The following is an 18,070-nucleotide window of genomic DNA, read 5'->3' on the forward strand; positions in this document are numbered from 1 at the left end:
TTCGCTCCAGACGAGGGGAAGAAAAAAAACAATCATTGACGATATATGCATTGACACTTTGCTACCGTGGACTACTAGACAAGCACTCAAACATAAAATCCTATTTTCCAATAATTAGCATATATACCAAATAAATTGCCAAGTTATATGTTTCTATTCAACTGTTAATGAGGAAATATCAAAACAATATCCAGGCTCCTAGACAAAATTGAAGAGATGATACATAGGTAAGTAATAGACGGGATACGTACCTTGTCGACCGAGATTTCCACCTGTTATTCTGATGATTTGCTCTTATACCTGAACATGCGGTATCTTCGCTGTAGCTTCCTAGTTTTGATTTTGTGTAACTTAGTTTGAAACTTAATACTCGAAACCTTTTGTAGCAGGTAATTTGTTTCCGGGGTAACACTTACCTGGATAGATAGAGCGACCAGCTGATGATTGTCACGAGTAAGTTATTTTGCAGTTTTATCGTCCTGGTGTGATAAAAAACATTTTGGAGTATGATATTCGTGAAGTTCAGTAATCAATAACATTTGGTATCGCGCGTGTTATGTACATCAAATTAAAGCGAGAGAAGACAATATAATAGAAAGTAAACAGTTTATGTTGTTGTTGTTGTTCTAGGGTTTAACGCCATTTTTCAGCACAAGATAGGCTGTACATGGCGGCCAGTATAACTGGAGGAAGAACCTTGGAAAACCCAGGCAATAACCACCGACCCACTAGAAGCTACTGGCTGGCTTTCCCACGTACCCACGCTAGCCGTAAACAGTTTAGATAATGATAATTTAGTTTGTATATTATCAACATGGAAATGTATTAGGCTGCAAGGAATTTTATGCTACAATATTAATCACAGGATTTAAAAATGTGTACATACGCAGATCTTAATTTACTAATTAATTTATAGAAGGTTCTTTAAGACCAAGATAGAACTGTATACCTGTAAATACAAAGCTTCTTTAAAAACGTCAATTGGTCCAGTTTCAAGCAAAATATTAAAAACAACAAAACTTAGTGGCCATCCACCATATATTGCTACCCATGTATCAACCAACCATTTATTTGAGAACAAAGTCAAATTCAAATAAAGGGAGCCAATTTATTTGCATGACTTTGTGTTGTTCTTCTGGGTTTAATGCCATGTCAAATTCATATAAAGGGAGCCACTATATTTGCATGATTTTGTGTTGTTCTTGTGGGTTTAATGTCATGTCAAATTCATATAAAGGGAGCCACTATCTTTGCATGATTTTGTGTTGTTCGTGTGTGTTTAATGCCATGTCAAATTCATATAAAGGAAGCCACTATATTTGCATGATTTTGTGTTGTTTTTGTGGATTTAATGCAATGTCAAATTCATATAAAGGGAGCCACTATATTTGCATGATTTTGTGTTGTTCTTGTGTGTTTAATGCCATGTCAAATCCATATAAAAGCAGCCAATATATTTGCATGATTTTGTGTTGTTCTTGTGGGTTTAATGTCATGTCAAATTCATATAAAGGGAGCCACTATATTTGCATGATTTTGTGTTGTTCTTGTGGGTTGAATGCCATGTCAAATTCATATAAAGAGAGCCACTATATTTGCATGATTTTGTGTTGTTCTTGTGGGTTGAATGCCATGTGAAATTCATATAAAGGGAGCCACTATATTTGCATGATTTTGTGTTGTTCTTGTGGGTTTAATGTCATGTCAAATTCATATAAAGGGAGCCATTATATTTGCATGATTTTGTGTTGTTCGTGTGTGTTTAATCTCATGTCAAATTCATATAAAGGGAGCCACTGTATTTGCATGATTTTCTGTTGTTCTTGTGGGTTTAATGTCGTGTCAAATTAATATAAAGGGAGTCACTATATTTGCATGATTTTGTGTTGTTCTTGTGGGTTTAATGTCATGTCAAATTCATATAAAGGACGTCAATATATTTGCATGACTTTGTGTTGTTCTTGTGTGTTTAATCTCATGTCAAATTCATATAAAGGGAGCCACTGTATTTGCATGATTTTCTGTTGTTCTTGTGGGTTTAATGTCGTGTCAAATTCATACAAAGGGAGTCACTATATTTGCATGATTTTGTGTTGTCCTTGTGGGTTTAATGTCATGTCAAATTCGTATAAAGGGAGCCAATATATTTGCATGACTTTGTGTTGTTCTTGTGTGTTTAATCTCATGTCAAATTCATATAAAGGGAGCCATTGTATTTGCATGATTTTCTGTTGTTCTTGTGGGTTTAATGTCGTGTCAAATTCATATAAAGGGAGTCACTATATTTGCATGACTTTGTGTTGTTCTTGTGGGTTTAATGCCATGTCAAATTCACATAAAGGGAGTCACTATATTTGCATGAGTTTGTACTGTTCTTGTGGGTTTAATGTCATGTCAAATTCATAGAAAGAGAGCCAATATATTTGCATGACTTTGTGTTGTTCTTGTGGGTTTAATGCCATGTCAAATTCATATAAAGGGAGTCACTATATTTGCATGATTTTGTGTTGTTCTTGTGGGTTTAATGTCATGTCAAATTCATATAAAGGAAGTCACTATATTTGCATGAGTTTGTGTTGTTCTTGTGGGTTTAATGTCATGTCAAATTCATATAAAGGGAGTCACTATATTTGCATGATTTTGTGTTGTTTTTGTGGGTTTAATGTCATGTCAAATTCATATAAAGGAAGTCACTATATTTGCATGATTTTGTCTTGTTTTTGTGGGTTTAATATCTTGTCAAATTCATATAAAGGGAGTCACTATATTTGCATGATTTTTTGTTGTTCTTGTGGGTTTAATGTCGTGTCAAATTCATATAAAGGGAGTCACTATATTTGCATGACTTTGTGTTGTTCTTGTGGGTTTAATGCCATGTCAAATTCACATAAAGGGAGTCACTATATTTGCATGAGTTTGTACTGTTCTTGTGGGTTTAATGTCATGTCAAATTCATATAAAGGGAGTCACTATATTTGCATGATTTTGTGTTGTTTTTGTGGGTTTAATGTCATGTCAAATTCATATAAAGAGAGCCAATATATTTGCATGACTTTGTGTTGTTCTTGTGGGTTTAATGCCATGTCAAATTCATATAAAGGGAGTCACTATATTTGCATGATTTTGTGTTGTTCTTGTGGGTTTAATGTCATGTCAAATTCATATAAAGGGAGCCACTATATTTGCATGATTTTGTGCCGTTCTTGTGCGTTTAATGTCATGTCAAATTCATATAAAGGGAGTCACTATCGTTGCATGATTTTGTGTTGTTATTGTGTGTTTAATGCCATGTCAAATTCATATAAAGGGAGCCACTATATTTGCATGATTTTGTGTTGTTCGTGTGTGTTTAATGCCATGTCAAATTCATATAAAGGGAGCCAATATATTTGCATGATTTTGTGTTGGTCTTGTGCGTTTAATGTCATGTCAAATTCATATAAAGGGAGCCACTATATTTGCATGATTTTGTGTTGTTCTTGTCGGTTTAATGCCATGTCAAATTCATATAAAGGGAACCACTATATTTGCATGATTTTGTGTTGTTCGTGTGTGTTTAATGCCATGTCAAATTCATATAAAGGGAGCCACTATATTTGCATGATTTTGTGTTGTTCTTGTGGGTTTAATGCCATGTCAAATTCATATAAAGGGAGCCACTATCTTTGCATGATTTTGTGTTGTTCTTGTGGGTTTAGTGTCATGTCAAATTCGTATAAAGGGAGCCACTATCTTTGCATGATTTTGTGTTGTTCTTGTGCGTTTAATATCATGTCAAATTCGTATAAAGGGAGCCACTATATTTGCATGATTTTGTGTTGTTCTTGTGGGTTTAATGCCATGTCAAATTCATATAAAGGGAGCCACTATATTTGCATGATTTTGTGTTGTTCTTGTGGGTTTAATGCCATGTCAAATTCATATAAAGGGAGCCACTATATTTGCATGATTTTGTGTTGTTCTTGTGGGTTTAATGCCATGTCAAATTCATATAAAGGGAGCCACTATCTTTGCATGATTTTGTGTTGTTCTTGTGGGTTTAATGTCATGTCAAATTCGTATAAAGGGAGCCACTATCTTTGCATGATTTTGTGTTGTTCTTGTGCGTTTAATGTCATGTCAAATTCATATAAAGGGAGCCAATATATTTGCATGATTTTGTGTTGTTCTTGTGCGTTTAATGTCATGTCAAATTCATATAAAGAGAGCCACTATATTTGCATGATTTTGTGTTGCTCGTGTGTGTTTAATGCCATGTCAAATTCATATAAAGGGAGCCAATATATTTGCATGATTTTGTGTTGCTCGTGTGTGTTTAATGCCATGTCAAATTCATATAAAGGAAGTCACTATATTTGCATGATTTTGTGTTTTTTGTGGGTTTAATGTCATGTCAAATTCATATAAAGGGAGCCACTATATTTGCATGATTTTGTGCCGTTCTTGTGTGTTTAATGTCATGTCAAATTCATATAAAGGGAGTCACTATATTTGCATGATTTTGTGTTGTTATTGTGTGTTTAATGCCATGTCAAATTCATATAAAGGGAGCCACTATATTTGCATGATTTTGTGTTGTTCGTGTGTGTTTAATGCCATGTCAAATTCATATAAAGGGAGCCAATATATTTGCATGATTTTGTGTTGGTCTTGTGCGTTTAATGTCATGTCAAATTCATATAAAGGTGCCACTATATTTGCATGATTTTGTGTTGTTCTTGTGTGTTTAATGCCATGTCAAATTCATATAAAGGGAGCCACTATATTTGCATGATTTTGTGTTGTTCTTGTGTGTTTAATGTCATGTCAAATTCATATGAAGGGAGCTATTATATTTGCATGATTTTGTGTTGTTCGTGTGTGTTTAATGTCATGTCAAATTCATATAAAGGGAGCCACTATATTGCATGATTTTGTGTTGTTCTTGTGTGTTTAATGTCATGTCAAATTCATATAAGGGGAGCCACTATATTTGCATGATTTTATGTTGTTCTTGTGTGTTTAATGTCATGTCAAATTCAAATAAAGGGAGTCACTATATTTGCATGACTTTGTGTTGTTCGTGTGTGTTTAATGCCATGTCAAATTCATATAAAGGGAGTCACTATATTTGCATGACTTTGTGTTGTTCTTGTGTGTTTAATCTCATGTCAAATTCAAATAAAGGGAGCCACTATATTTGCATGATTTTGTGTTGTTCATGTGGCTTTAATGTCATTATTCAGCACGTGATATATGGTGACCAGTATAACTGGTAGGGAAAGAACCAAAGGAAATCCCGGTAAAAACCACCGACCCACGGGAAGCAAATGGCAAGCTTTCTTTCAATCGACATTGACCAAATCTGAGACTCAAACCCATGATATGTTTGTGATCTGCAAAAGCGAACGCTTTCGACCACTCGGCCACACTGGGCCCCTGCGTCTTTTTCTCTTCTATTTTCTTTTTTCTCTTCTTTTAATGTTTGTATTTCTGTCATCTCCTCTTCTCCACTTTTATTGCTCATTTACCTCTCTTTCAACCTTCAATATCGTGATTTTATTATACTGGTAATTGTCTTGTTAAATCTTAATATTTCTTATGCCTTAATATCTTTTGTTATGTCTTATTTTGTCTTAATGTGCCTTAATATATTTTACTGTGTTTTAGTAAGTCATATTGTGTTTTAATATCTTATTGTGTCTTAATATGACTTACTGTGTTTTAGTATGTCTTATTGTGTCTTGTTATGTCTTATTGTGTCTTAATGTCTTATTGTGTCCTTATATGTCTTATTGTGTCTTGTTATGTCTTATTGTGTCTTAATGTCTTATTGTGTCTTAATAAGTCATATTGTGTTTTAATATCTTATTGTGTCTTAATATATCTTATTGTGTCTTGTTATGTCTTATTGTTTCCTTATATGTCTTATTGTGTTTTAGTATATCTTATTGTGTCTTGTTATGTCTTATTGTGTTTTAGTATGTCTTATTGTGTTTTAGTATGTCTTCATTTGTCTTGCTATGTCTTATTGTGTCATAATGTGTTATTGTGTCCTTATATGTCTTATTGCTTTTTAGTATGTCATATTGTGTTATAGTATGTCATATTGTCTTGTTATATGTCTAATTGTATCTTGTTATGTCTTATAATGTCTTAATATATCTTATTGTGTCTTATTATGTCTTATTATGTCTTCATATGTTTGATTTTATTTATCATCAATTTAAGAGCAGTATGCCAAAACATTTACATAATTATCTACATTGCATTGTTAGTTTTTGTGATCTCCGTTCATAAACGTTTGCCTTCGTTACCCTGACAGCCTATCAAGGTTTTGCTTGTTTGAATTTCAGCGCACCATGGATTTATAAACAACAATGTAATGATAATGTTCTCCAAAAAACTCTGTAATACATATTCCACTTATTTAAAAGCAAAAGTAAATAAAGGTAAATAATGTTTGTATATTCCTCAGCATGTACACAAAGATAGAGAGAAAGAGAGACAGAGAGACAGAGACAGAGAGAGAGAGAGAGAGAGAGAGCAACAGACAGACAGAAAAAGTAGGTTTATATGTACAGATGCAGAAAAGACACGTATATAGGTACGTGATCGGTGGATAGGTTGGTAAATTGGCTCTCATGTCCCTTCGTTGGGTCTATATAATCGAACACATCTAAAACTCATCGATTTCGTTGCTCAGAATTCTTTCAGTGGCAGGTAAAAAGGTATTCAAGGATGAAAAAAATACATTCCAACAAAAGGTAATGAAAATAGAACTAAATGAATGCTTATGATATTGACACTAGATATGTGTCTATATAAATTCATCTTTGCTTCAGATTTAGAACAACAACTACAAGTAATGGTGTACTGAGGATGACAAAGCGCAGCCAGACAGGAAGTCGAACACAAGACTTCCCTAACCTAGGATCATGGACTCAGCCACGTGCATTTACTTAGTCAACAATCCTATTTGATTCCTGTGATAGCATTCAATAGGTTTGTAATTTTAGAATTCAAGGTTTCAGTTAAAAGATTGGGCAAAAAGAAGTCGATATAATATTTTCAAGTTGAATATCTCCATCTAGGATTGGAATAAAATGCGCAGACCGAATATTTTACCGTCCCTAACACTAATGGCATGTAAGTAGTGAATGGGGTGAGATTAGCGACAATGGGAATTAGCATTAAAAACATTCCTGGGTAAGATTAGCGACAATGGAAATTTAACATTAACCACCCTGGATAAGATTAGCGACAATGGAAATTTAACATGGGCAAAAAACCCTGGGTAAGATTAGCGACAATGGAATTTAACATTGGAGAAAGGAAAAAAAAGGAAATATCCATTTTAGCGACAAAGGCATTCGAACAATGGAAAAAAATATCGATTCTAGGGACAAAGGCAATTGAACATGGGGAATAGAGTTTGGGTCTGTCTAGGGACAAGGGGAATTGAACATGGGAATAGAGTTTGGGTTTGTCTAGGGACAAAGGGGAATTGAACATGTTAGAAAAAAAAGAAAAAAAAACTACTTTAGGGACAAGGGGAATTGAACATGGGATTTTTTTTAAAAAAAAAAAACTAAAAAAGGGGTAGGCAATCGAAAGGCTATCTCTTTTCGAGAAATGTGGGTGGCCCTGAAAAGGGCCTTTGGGTTTATGTTAATATTAATATTAACATAGACGGCATCTGTCACATCTTCTTCTTCTTAAACTCCTTCTAACTGCAGGTCCATACACAAGTACCCTCTTGAGGCATCCTTGTCTTTCTATGTAAACTCTTCTCATCCATAGACTAGTATCTGTCCTATCAACAACAGTCCACTTGGATCGGACATACATGGGTATGTCCGTCCTAAACATCATTGAAGACACAAGGGTGGATGATGCAACTGTGGTCCACATCGTGAGGCTCCGAGAGCAGGTGAATCAATGCACTGAACTGCGTTTATTTATAGGGAGAGGAAGGATTGAAACGGATTGAGTTCATTGACCAATCCAAACACGCGTGACAAAATTCAGTCAGCCCCCATCCAATCCGAAGAGAGCAGTCTGTGACGTCACGTGGTCTATATAGATTCGCTAGCGCCTGGGTGCAGTCAATCGATGCGAGACAGTGATTCAACATGACGGAAACTCAGAAAACGATTCACTGGGGTGCACCAGCAGTGGAGACCACCCAAGGGAACCCGGACTTACTTTCAGAAGAGGTACATTGGGATTTTGTGGATTTTCTTACCTCGCAAGAATTTGTTCCGGAACCTTCGTTACCTTCTTCATTACCGCAAGTGGAGAATTTTAGACAGAGACAGAAAGAAGAATTGGAGAAATTTATGCAACGACAAAAGGAAGCGGAACAAGCTTTTCTCCTACAGCAACAGCAACAGCAACAAGAAGAGGTAAGAAAAAACAACAAGAAGAAGAAGTAGCAGCAAAGAAACAAGAGGGTGAAAATCAAACGGCCACGGTACTGTTGGACATTTTAGCGGAGTTAAGAAGTCTGAAACAAATGTATCAAACTTCTTTATCACGACCGAAGAGAATACGACCTTCCCGAGCTAAACACGCCAACCCTGTGACTAAGCCTATCGTACCACCCTTAGTGATTTCAACCCAATCATCATCATCAGAAGTAGGCCTCGGCCGTGGCAAAGGCTTAAGGCAGTTAAAGTTGATTGCTTAAACTCACCCCTACACCAAAAAAGGCCCTTTTCAGGGCCACCCACTTCTCTCGAAAAGAGATAGCCTTTCAATTTGCCAATAACTCAAAAGTCAACAAAAAAAACCATTTTACCCTTATAGTACATGTCTGTGTATGAGTGCGTGAGTGTAGCTTCTTATTTAAAATCAAAACTCAAAGACACTTACCTTGTATAATTAATGTATTCTTTTCTCAATAGTTACAATCCAATTCACAGTTCACAACAGAACACTTTATAAATTACATTCACTTCTTCTGTTTCTTTTTTTTTACTCTCTCTTTTTTTTTTAATTTCTTCACCGTCACAGTCTTTTCCTCCTCTGCCTCCTCACTTTCTTCCCTTCTTCTTTTCTTCTCCTGTTTCTTTTTCTTCACCTGGCTGCTTTCTTCCTCTGAAGAATCTCTCTCTTCTTCTGAAGAATCCCTCTTTTCTTCTGACTCCTCTTGTTTCTTTTTTGGGCAATCTGGAGACCAATGTACTTTTCCTTGACAATAATAACAGGTATCTTGACTTTTGTCTTTTTTAGACACTGTTTTTTTTTCTTTTTTGACGGTCTGGACACTCTGAAGACCAATGCCCTTTCTTCTGACAGATATAGCAAGTATCTTGACTTTTATCTCGAAAGGAAGGAGAGTAGTCCGTCGGCTGGTCTGAAGAGAATTTTCTAATGACCCCTCGCAAAGCTCTGATGAAACGTTCCATCTGGGTAGTCTCTTCCATCGTTGTGCTCGGTTTGAGAGTGAAATGAATAGTGAAAGGACAAGGCACACACCCTTTTTATATACGCTAGTTTGCCATGACTATAAATTAGTCTATGGTGTTTAAACTTGAGTCATTTGACGTTTTCCACTCAAGATGAAACGATCCTATTCATTCGAGAAGAAAGAAGAAGAAAGTAAGAGGCAGAAACGTGATCTATCGCCTCGTACCAGAGCTGAAGTCTTGGCACAAATTCATGCCAGTGATTTTGAAGAGGACATGAGTGAACCAGAATCCGAACCCTCTAAATAAAGTTCACCACCCTTAGTCAACCCTGAAAAGTACTATTCCATTCGAGAGACGGAAAAGCGCTCCTCTAGAACATTTAGAACCACGGCTTACACCTACACAGTGAAGTTTAAAGATTTCAAGTCCGACGTACCATTGGAGAAAGCAGAAGGGTTTATCACCGAGATGTGGGATTCTTTGCTCACCGCACTCAAGCGACAATGTCAACCCAAAGAAGACGATCGCTTGACACTATCCATAGATCACGACAGCTTGAAATCCCCTGTTTGGATCCAGTTTAGCAGACCCGCAGAACTAACCCCTTCCAAAGGCATGGACAAGATTCAACACGTACAACAATCTAATGACCAGTTTGACATCACCGATGGTAAAGCCACACTGAAAATGACCCACGTCTCTCCTCCTCAAGGGACCGGACAACGCAATAAGGTGTTATTGGTGAACGACCTTCGCAACACCAAAAAGAGTCTCGTCCAAATTCACAATTCTCAAGACCAGATGTGTTTAGCCCGAGCCATCGTTGTGGGACGAACCTATGCCAACAAGAACGAATGGAAAAGAGCCTGGAAAACTATTCAACGATCCGACCGACCCAAACAACGAAACGAAGCAGAACTCCTGTTACAACAAGCCGAACTGTCCAAAGACACACCCTGTGGCATTCCTGAGATGCAGAAATTGCAAGATGTCCTAGCTCCACTCTACATCTTGAAAGTGCACCCTCAAGAAATGCGCGGACCTCTGTTGTTTCGAGGGAAAGACTTTAAGGACGGAAAATAAAATTCATGTCTATTATCATGATGACCATTTCGATACCATTACCATTATCACTGGATTCCTGGGATACAGTTATTACTGTGAGAAATGTGACTATGGCTATAACAATCGAGAGCAACACAAACTTTGCGGATGGAAATGCCCAGGATCTTTGGCCTCTCCACCCTGTCTGAGCGAAGGACAAGAAAGAGTACATTGTCCTGCTTGTCTGCGCACGTTTGTCAGCCCTGCCTGTTACCAACAACATCTGAAGACGTAAGGTTCACAGCAGAAATGTGCTTTTCAACTGCTGAGATTGTGCCCTACGTGTCGACAAGGCCTACGCACCAACAGTACCAAGACACACGTATGTTCAGGAAAAAAAAAATGTCACATTTGTCACCACATCGTGGACCTGCAACACGAATGCTACGTGCAAAAATACCACCACCCACCAGAGAAAGAGGACTGTCAGAAGAAGATAGGCAATTTCATCTTTTTCGATTTCGAATGCATGCAAGAGACTGGCATTCACATTCCTAATTTCTGCGTGGCTCATCGAGCGTGCGAGAAGTGCATTCAAGAACCTATCTTCAGTCATTGCCCTCACTGCAGCAAGATTCCCGGAGGGCGTGAAAAAATCTTTCGAGGACCGAACACGTTAGCCGATTTTGCCCAATGGGTCTTAGATCCCATCGACAAGACGTGGAGCCAAGAGGACATCGAACGTTACGGAGATTGTCATCGTCATGCCACAGTGCTGGCTCACAATTTCTCCGGATACGATGGACAGTTTCTTCTCAGATACTATACGGAACAAGGCACCGAACGTCCTAAAGTCACTTTGAACGGAGCCAAAATCATTTTCATGCAAGTGGGACAAGTGCAGTTTAAAGATTCGATGAGCTATTTGGCCATGCCTTTGAGTCGAATGCCTAAAACGTTTGGAATGACAGAAATGGCTAAAGGGTACTTTCCACACTTTTTCAATACGGAAGCCAATCAACACGCCGTTCTACCCCATTTGCCTGAGGCTCACTATTACGACCCCGACAACATGCGTACCGAACAATGAGAAGCTTTCTACGATTGGTACCAGACTCAGGCCTCCGATCCTTTCGACTTTCAGGAAGAAATGCTAAAGTATTGTCGTTCCGACGTGGACATTTTACTGCGTTGCTGTGGAAAATTTCGAGAACTGTTCATGGAACACGGAGGGTCGATCCTTTGAAAGAAGCTTGCACCATTGCCAAAGCGTGTTCCTTAGTGTATCGACAACGATTCATGCCTGAAAACACCGTGGCTGTCATCAGTCCTCAAACGACCCACTATGTCAAACGTCAATACTCGGTCAAAGCCCTACGTTGGTTACATTACTTGTGCGACAAGGAAGATAAATGGATTCAGCATGCCCGCAACGGAGGGGGTGAAAAGACCATCGGAACGTATTCGGTCGATGGCTGGGACTTAGAAAACCCCAAGATCGTGTACGAGTTTAACGGTTGCTTATTTCACGGATGTCCCGTCTGTTACCCTGATCGTAGCACTAAAAATCAGTTTTTACAACGAACCATGGAAGACTTGTACCAGGACACTTGTCAGCGACGCCTAAAGTTAGAACAGCAAGGATACCAAGTGGTGGAAATGTGGGAACACGAGTACGATCACCGTATGAAAACCGATCCCGAGTTTAAACGTGCCGTGGAAAGTTACAAGCTGATGGACCCCCTAAACCCGAGGGATAGTTTGTACGGAGGAAGGACCAATGCCACCTGTTTGCTGTACCAAGCCGACGAAGAGAAAGGAGAAGAAATCAAATACTTGGACGTGTGTTCGCTGTATCCTTACGTGTGCAAATATTGTCGCTTTCCTGCAGGGCACCCACAATTGTTGACGGAACACATCGACCTAAAAAACATTCGACAATACGAAGGCTTGATCAAGTGTAAAGTTTTGCCTCCCACGAACCTATACCATCCCGTCTTACCTCACCATTGCCAAGGCAAACTGATGTTTCCTTTGTGCCGTACTTGTGCCGAAACGTGCAACCAAGACCAGCCTTGTCAGCACACCCAGGAAGAACGGGCCTTGACGGGAACCTGGGTCAGCGTAGAATTGTTCAAAGCTCTGGACATGGGATACCAACTGTTAGAAGTGTACGAAATTTGCCACTTTCCCAAGACACAACAATACCACAAGGGTGACCCCAGTCAGAAAGGCATTTTCGCCGACTACGTGGATGCCTTTTTGAAACTGAAGCAAGAAGCCAGCGGCTATCCTTCCTGGTGTCACACTTCCGAAGACGAAAAGACATTCAAAGAGAAATACTATGAACAAGAAGGCATCTCTTTAGACCACATCGAGAAAAACAAAGGCAGGCGGTCGTTTGCCAAAGTGATGTTAAATTGCTTGTGGGGTAAAATGGCACAACGACCGTGTTTACCCAAGACGGAATATTTGACAGAACCTTCCCGCTACTTTCAGATGATTCACGACAAAACCAAATACATGAAACACGTGGACGTCGTTCGCGAGGATTTGATCTTGGTCAATTACGAAGAAGATCCGGACTTTGTACAAGACGACCCCTTTGGAAATGTCATCATTGCGGCTTACGTGACAGCTCATGCTCGCTTAAAATTGTACGAAGCTTTAGAACTGTTAGGGGAACGTGTCCTGTACTTTGACACGGACAGTTGCATTTACATCCATCACCCGAGTCAACAGCACCCTGACATCGAAGGAGACCGTTTAGGAGCCTGGACAGACGAACATCCCGACGACAAGATTCTAAGTTTCGTCAGTGGTGGTCCCAAAAATCACGGCTACGAATACCGGGACAAACAAGGAGAATTGCACACGACGTGTAAAGAGAAAGGATTGACTCTGAATTATCGTACCAGTCGTGTGGTGAACTTTGGGGTATTGAAAGAAGCCTTGCAATCGGGAGAGGATGGAAACTTTAAAGTGACCACCTATCAACCCAACAAGATTGTACGTTTACCCACTCACCACATCGTCAGTCGACCCTTGGAAAAAGTCTATCAAATCGTGTACCAGAAGCGAGTGCGACTTTCCAATCATTTCACCTTACCGTATGGACACGTCGGTATTGGTCTGTATATAAAAAGGAGCCCTAGCCAAGATCAATAGTTCATTGTGACTACCAAGACCGAGCGAACAAGATGAATACTTTCAGATAAACACAAAACAAGTTTAGACAGGCACAACTCAAGTGTGGGGCTTCTGAATTGGAATGCGATTGTGAGCCTTGCGACTTTTCAACCTGTGTTAGTGACGGTGCCAGAAGAACCCGTCACCCAGGACAGGACTGTCGTGGACAGGCCTGAAAGACCCTTTCGGGAGGACACTTGTGTGACCTTACCCCCTATAGAACTGGTCAGAACATTACCCAAAACATGTTGTACAGACACTTGTGTTTATTCCACGTTGATGGTTATCATGTGCCTTTTATCCTTGTACTTAAGCCTTTGGCTTTTATGTATTTTTTTGCCTTTCGTATTCATGTTTGAAACATTCAATAAACGTGTTCTGAAAAAAAGTATATAAACTCTCGTCTTGTTTGTTTTCGTGTCACAAGTGACATTCCAGACACAATGGCTACCTCTGCTGTCTCTGCTCCCTCTTCCTCCACTGTCAAAGTCATCGACGAACACTTAGATCGTGCCAGTTGGGAGGCTTTGTATCTTCGCCATCCTTTTAACATGCTCATTGCTGGACCTAGCGGTTCAGGCAAAACCGAATTCGTCAAACGTTTGATCGAACATAAACATCATTTGATCGATCGGCCACCTCAACGGATCGTGTGCTGTTACAAAGAGTGGCAATCGGCGTACAGCCTCTTGCGAGAAAGTCAAGGCGATTCCATCGTGTTTGTGGAAGGCATTCCTAAAGAAGACGACGGCATCGTCTCTGACTCCCGTCAAACCCATTTGGTCATTTTTGACGATATGTTAGGAGAAGACGAAGAAGAAATTAAACTGTGGTTCACGCGCAGAGGGCATCACCGTAATGCCAGTGTCGTTTACATCACCCAAAATTTGTTTCAACAAAGTAAAGCCCATCGCACCATCAGTCTCAATGCGCATTACGTAGTCTTGTTTAAAAGCCCTCGAGATAAATCGCAAGTGCAAGTCTTAGCCAAACAGTTAGGGACACCTTGGCTGACTCAGGCGTACGACGATGCCACTCAAACTCCACACGCCTATTTACTCGTCGATTTGAAACCTACGACCCCCGAGGATTTGCGATTTCGTACCCACTTGTTTCACCACTGGTGCCAAGACGGAGGGCCTGTCCTGTACACGTCTCCGTCCTCGACTTAATTTCACTCCACAAAAAAAATCTATAAAAACATCAGACCATTTTCGTCTGTCTCACACACATTTTGAACATGACGTCCCTTCAGTCGCATCTTCCCGTCAAATTGATTCGTGCCTTGTATGGCATCAGTCGAGAAAAAAATCCACAAACACGAGCTCGTGTCTTAGAAGCTAGTCTCAAAGAAGTCTTACGATGGTTCACGGTGACGGCACGTCAATTACTCCAAGGAATCATTCAGATTCCTCATCAAACCAAACGCTTTTTTGATCGAAACAAAGTCGCTTTGACCCAATTGGCCGATCCCCGCATCGACACTCAAACCAAAAAACAAATCATTTTGAAACCTGGAGGAAGCGGTACTCTAGGAGGGGTCATCATTCGCTCTCTCTTAAGATGGGATCCTAATGCCCCCAAACTTCTCCCCAAGAAAAAAGTCAAACGAAGCTCCAAGAAGAAGAAAAAGACCAGGTCCCCAAGAAGAACTTCTCCAGTGGCAGGACCCTCTTCTTACCAGACGCCACCCCGGAAAAAGAAAAGAAGCCCCCAGAAAAAGAAAAGTCCACAGAAGAAAACTAGTCGCAAGAGAGGCACTTCGGCCAGGACGCAACCTTACACTCGCAAACCACGAACTGCCACGGCGGTGACTGCGTCTTCGGCATCCTCAAGTTCATCCACTTCTCCGTTGATGACACCAAGAACTGAAGAGTACTTGGAGACGTTGATCACACCAAGAACATCTCCGTTGATGACCCCAAGAAGAACTTCCCCAGTGGCAGGACCCTCCAATTTAGTGGCAGTGGCTGCTGCTCACAAAGTACCTTCTCCCAAAATCAAAGTCCAAGAAAGATCGGGCATGTTACAAAGTTTACTGGATTTGTCCAAGCAAGAACTGGCTCGATTTAGTCCGTTACGTACCCCTGCACGACGTGTCATGCCTGTCCTCAAACTGATACGACGTAAAGACAATCAGTGGCGATGCGTTCCAGTATAAAAAAGGTCTGTGACCAAGTAGGGATATCAGTGTTTTTGGTGCTGAAGACTCAAAGATGTCACCCTCCAGAAAACATCCCTCTGCTAAACAGCCCCAAGGAAAGAAAAGAAAAGGTCTGTCTCCTCGTTTAGTTAAACATGGGGACATGTTATCTGTCCTGTCCAAAGCTTCTCCACCCCTACGAAAAAAACTCATTCAATCGGCCTCCAAAGAGGTCATCGATACCGTGTGCGAATGCTGTTTGAACGTCTTGAAAGGCACGATCCCTTTCTCCAAACACCAGAAACAATGCTTAGGTAAACATCGTCACGTTCTTCGCCAAATGGTTCAAAAGAAAATTCCCATTCGTCAAAAGAAGAAGATGTTGGTCCAACGTGGAGGCATTTTACCCCTCTTGTTAGGTCCCTTACTGAAAGGAGTCTTGGGAACCATGTTGGGAGGACTGGTGGGAGCAAAATAAAAAGGCCCTCGGAAGTACCAAGATCTCAGAATTGACCCCTGACAACCCCATGGAAGGACGAAAACTAGCTTTAGTGCCTTACAAACGATGGATGGAATACCATCGTTGGCAAGAACAACGCACCCCGCATTTACCTCCCAATCCCCATTTGAGCGAGATGTCCCAGTTGCAACACGAACTGCAGTCTTTGATGGATCGCGAAGATTTGTCCGAAACAGAAAAATCGCAAAAGTACGGTCAACTCTTGCAACGACTGCAACTCTTTCACCAGAAAGCTTTAGACGAAACAGCTCTACCCACTCTGAAAGATTTTAAGACCTTGATGAAAAGTCCAGCACCATCACCAGTACCAGTACCAGTACCACCACTACCAGTGACCAAGACAGAAAAAGGAGAAGAAGAAGAAGAAGAAGGGTTTCAAACTCCACCAGAAAAAGTACGCAAGTTAACAACACCACCTACCTCCAGAATTGGATGGATTTAAAAGATGATGGCCACCCCTTCTTCCTCACAAGAGAAAAAGAAAGTGAAGACAGAAGTGAAGACAGAAGTGAAACAAGAACCGATATCCCCCGCTCAGACATCCTCCTCTTCAACACCTATTGCCGGTCGCACACGCAAAGCATTGCAATCCAAGAAAGTACCCCAAGAGAAAAAGAGTAGCATCCTCCAACAGTGGGTGTCTTATTAACACACAAACACAAAAAAATGGAAAAAGTCTTAGCCAGCATTTACTACGATCCCTCTCATCCTGCAGGTTACGCAGGAGTTCAAAAATTGTATCGGGCTGCCAAAACTCGATTAAAAGTCTCCGTTTACCTCAAGTGCAACGATGGTTACAAGAACAAGCTACCTACACTTTACACAAACCCATTCGACGCAAGTTTGCCAGAAGTCGCACCCGAGTGGAAGGCATCGATCATCAATGGCAAGCCGATTTAGCCGATGTCTCTCATTTGGCCAGCTACAATCGTGGCTACAAATATTTGTTTTGTGTCATCGACGTCTTTTCCAAATTTGCCTGGGTCGTACCCTTGACTTCCAAATCGAGCAGCGAGTTAGTGCGAGCCCAGCAACGAGTGTTGAAACAAAGTGGTCGTCACCCTCTTCGATGGCAAACGGACAAAGGTACCGAATTTCTGAACCAAGCTTTCCAAAAAGAATTAAAGAAACGTGACATTCATTTTTTTACCACCGAGAATCCCGAAACCAAAGCCAGCATCGTGGAACGTTTTCAACGCACTTTGAAAGAACGCATGTGGAAATATTTTACGCATCACCACACTCTGAAGTACATCGACATCTTACCGCACCTGGTGCAAGCGTACAACCAATCTTACCATCGAAGCATCGGACGTGCCCCGCAAGACGTGACTCCCGACAACGAAGTGTTGGTGTTTGAGCGCCTGTTTGGTACGTCCCCGACGAGGGCTGTCCCCAAGAAAAGTGGAGAGTTGACCGTAGGAGATTGGGTGCGCATTGGCAAAACCAAACGCACTTTCGACAAAGGTTACTTACCTAACTGGACGACCGAATTGTTTCGTGTCACTGGGCGAGTGCATGGCCGTCATCCTGCCGTCTATAAATTGGAAGACATGAACGGAGAAGTGCTCAAAGGAACGTTTTATTTGCCCGAGTTACAACGTGTCACCAAAAAAGAAGACGACGTGTACGACATCGAAAGCATTCTCGAACGCAGAACCCGTAAAGTAGGCAAACGACGTGTCAAAGAAGTCAAAGTACGTTGGAAAGGATATCCACCCAGTTTCGATTCTTGGATCGACGCTTCGCAAGTCATCGACTATAAAAAGAAGTGACCAT

General features: G+C 40.4%; 1 protein-coding gene across 4 annotated transcripts in view; it reads right to left on the reverse strand.

Moving 5' to 3' along the window:
• The window catches only part of LOC149802464 (uncharacterized), a 225,957-nt gene that overhangs the window by 168,413 nt on the left and 39,474 nt on the right, over positions 1-18,070 (reverse strand). Inside the window, exon 1 of one of the 4 annotated variants that reach the window (XM_089951702.1) lies at positions 252-378. The exons of 1 other annotated variant lie outside the window; for it this stretch is intronic. The gene's annotated coding sequence lies outside the window, so the exon portion shown is untranslated. Of the gene's footprint in view, positions 1-251; positions 380-18,070 lie in introns of those variants that run through there. 2 more of the 4 variants (XM_089951708.1, XM_089951711.1) reach the window with 2 other exon arrangements.

This window comes from Sinohyriopsis cumingii, chromosome 3 (assembly GCF_028554795.1).
Source record: "Sinohyriopsis cumingii isolate HCF-2022 chromosome 3, ASM2855479v2, whole genome shotgun sequence".
NCBI classification, from domain to species: domain Eukaryota; kingdom Metazoa; phylum Mollusca; class Bivalvia; order Unionida; family Unionidae; genus Sinohyriopsis; species Sinohyriopsis cumingii.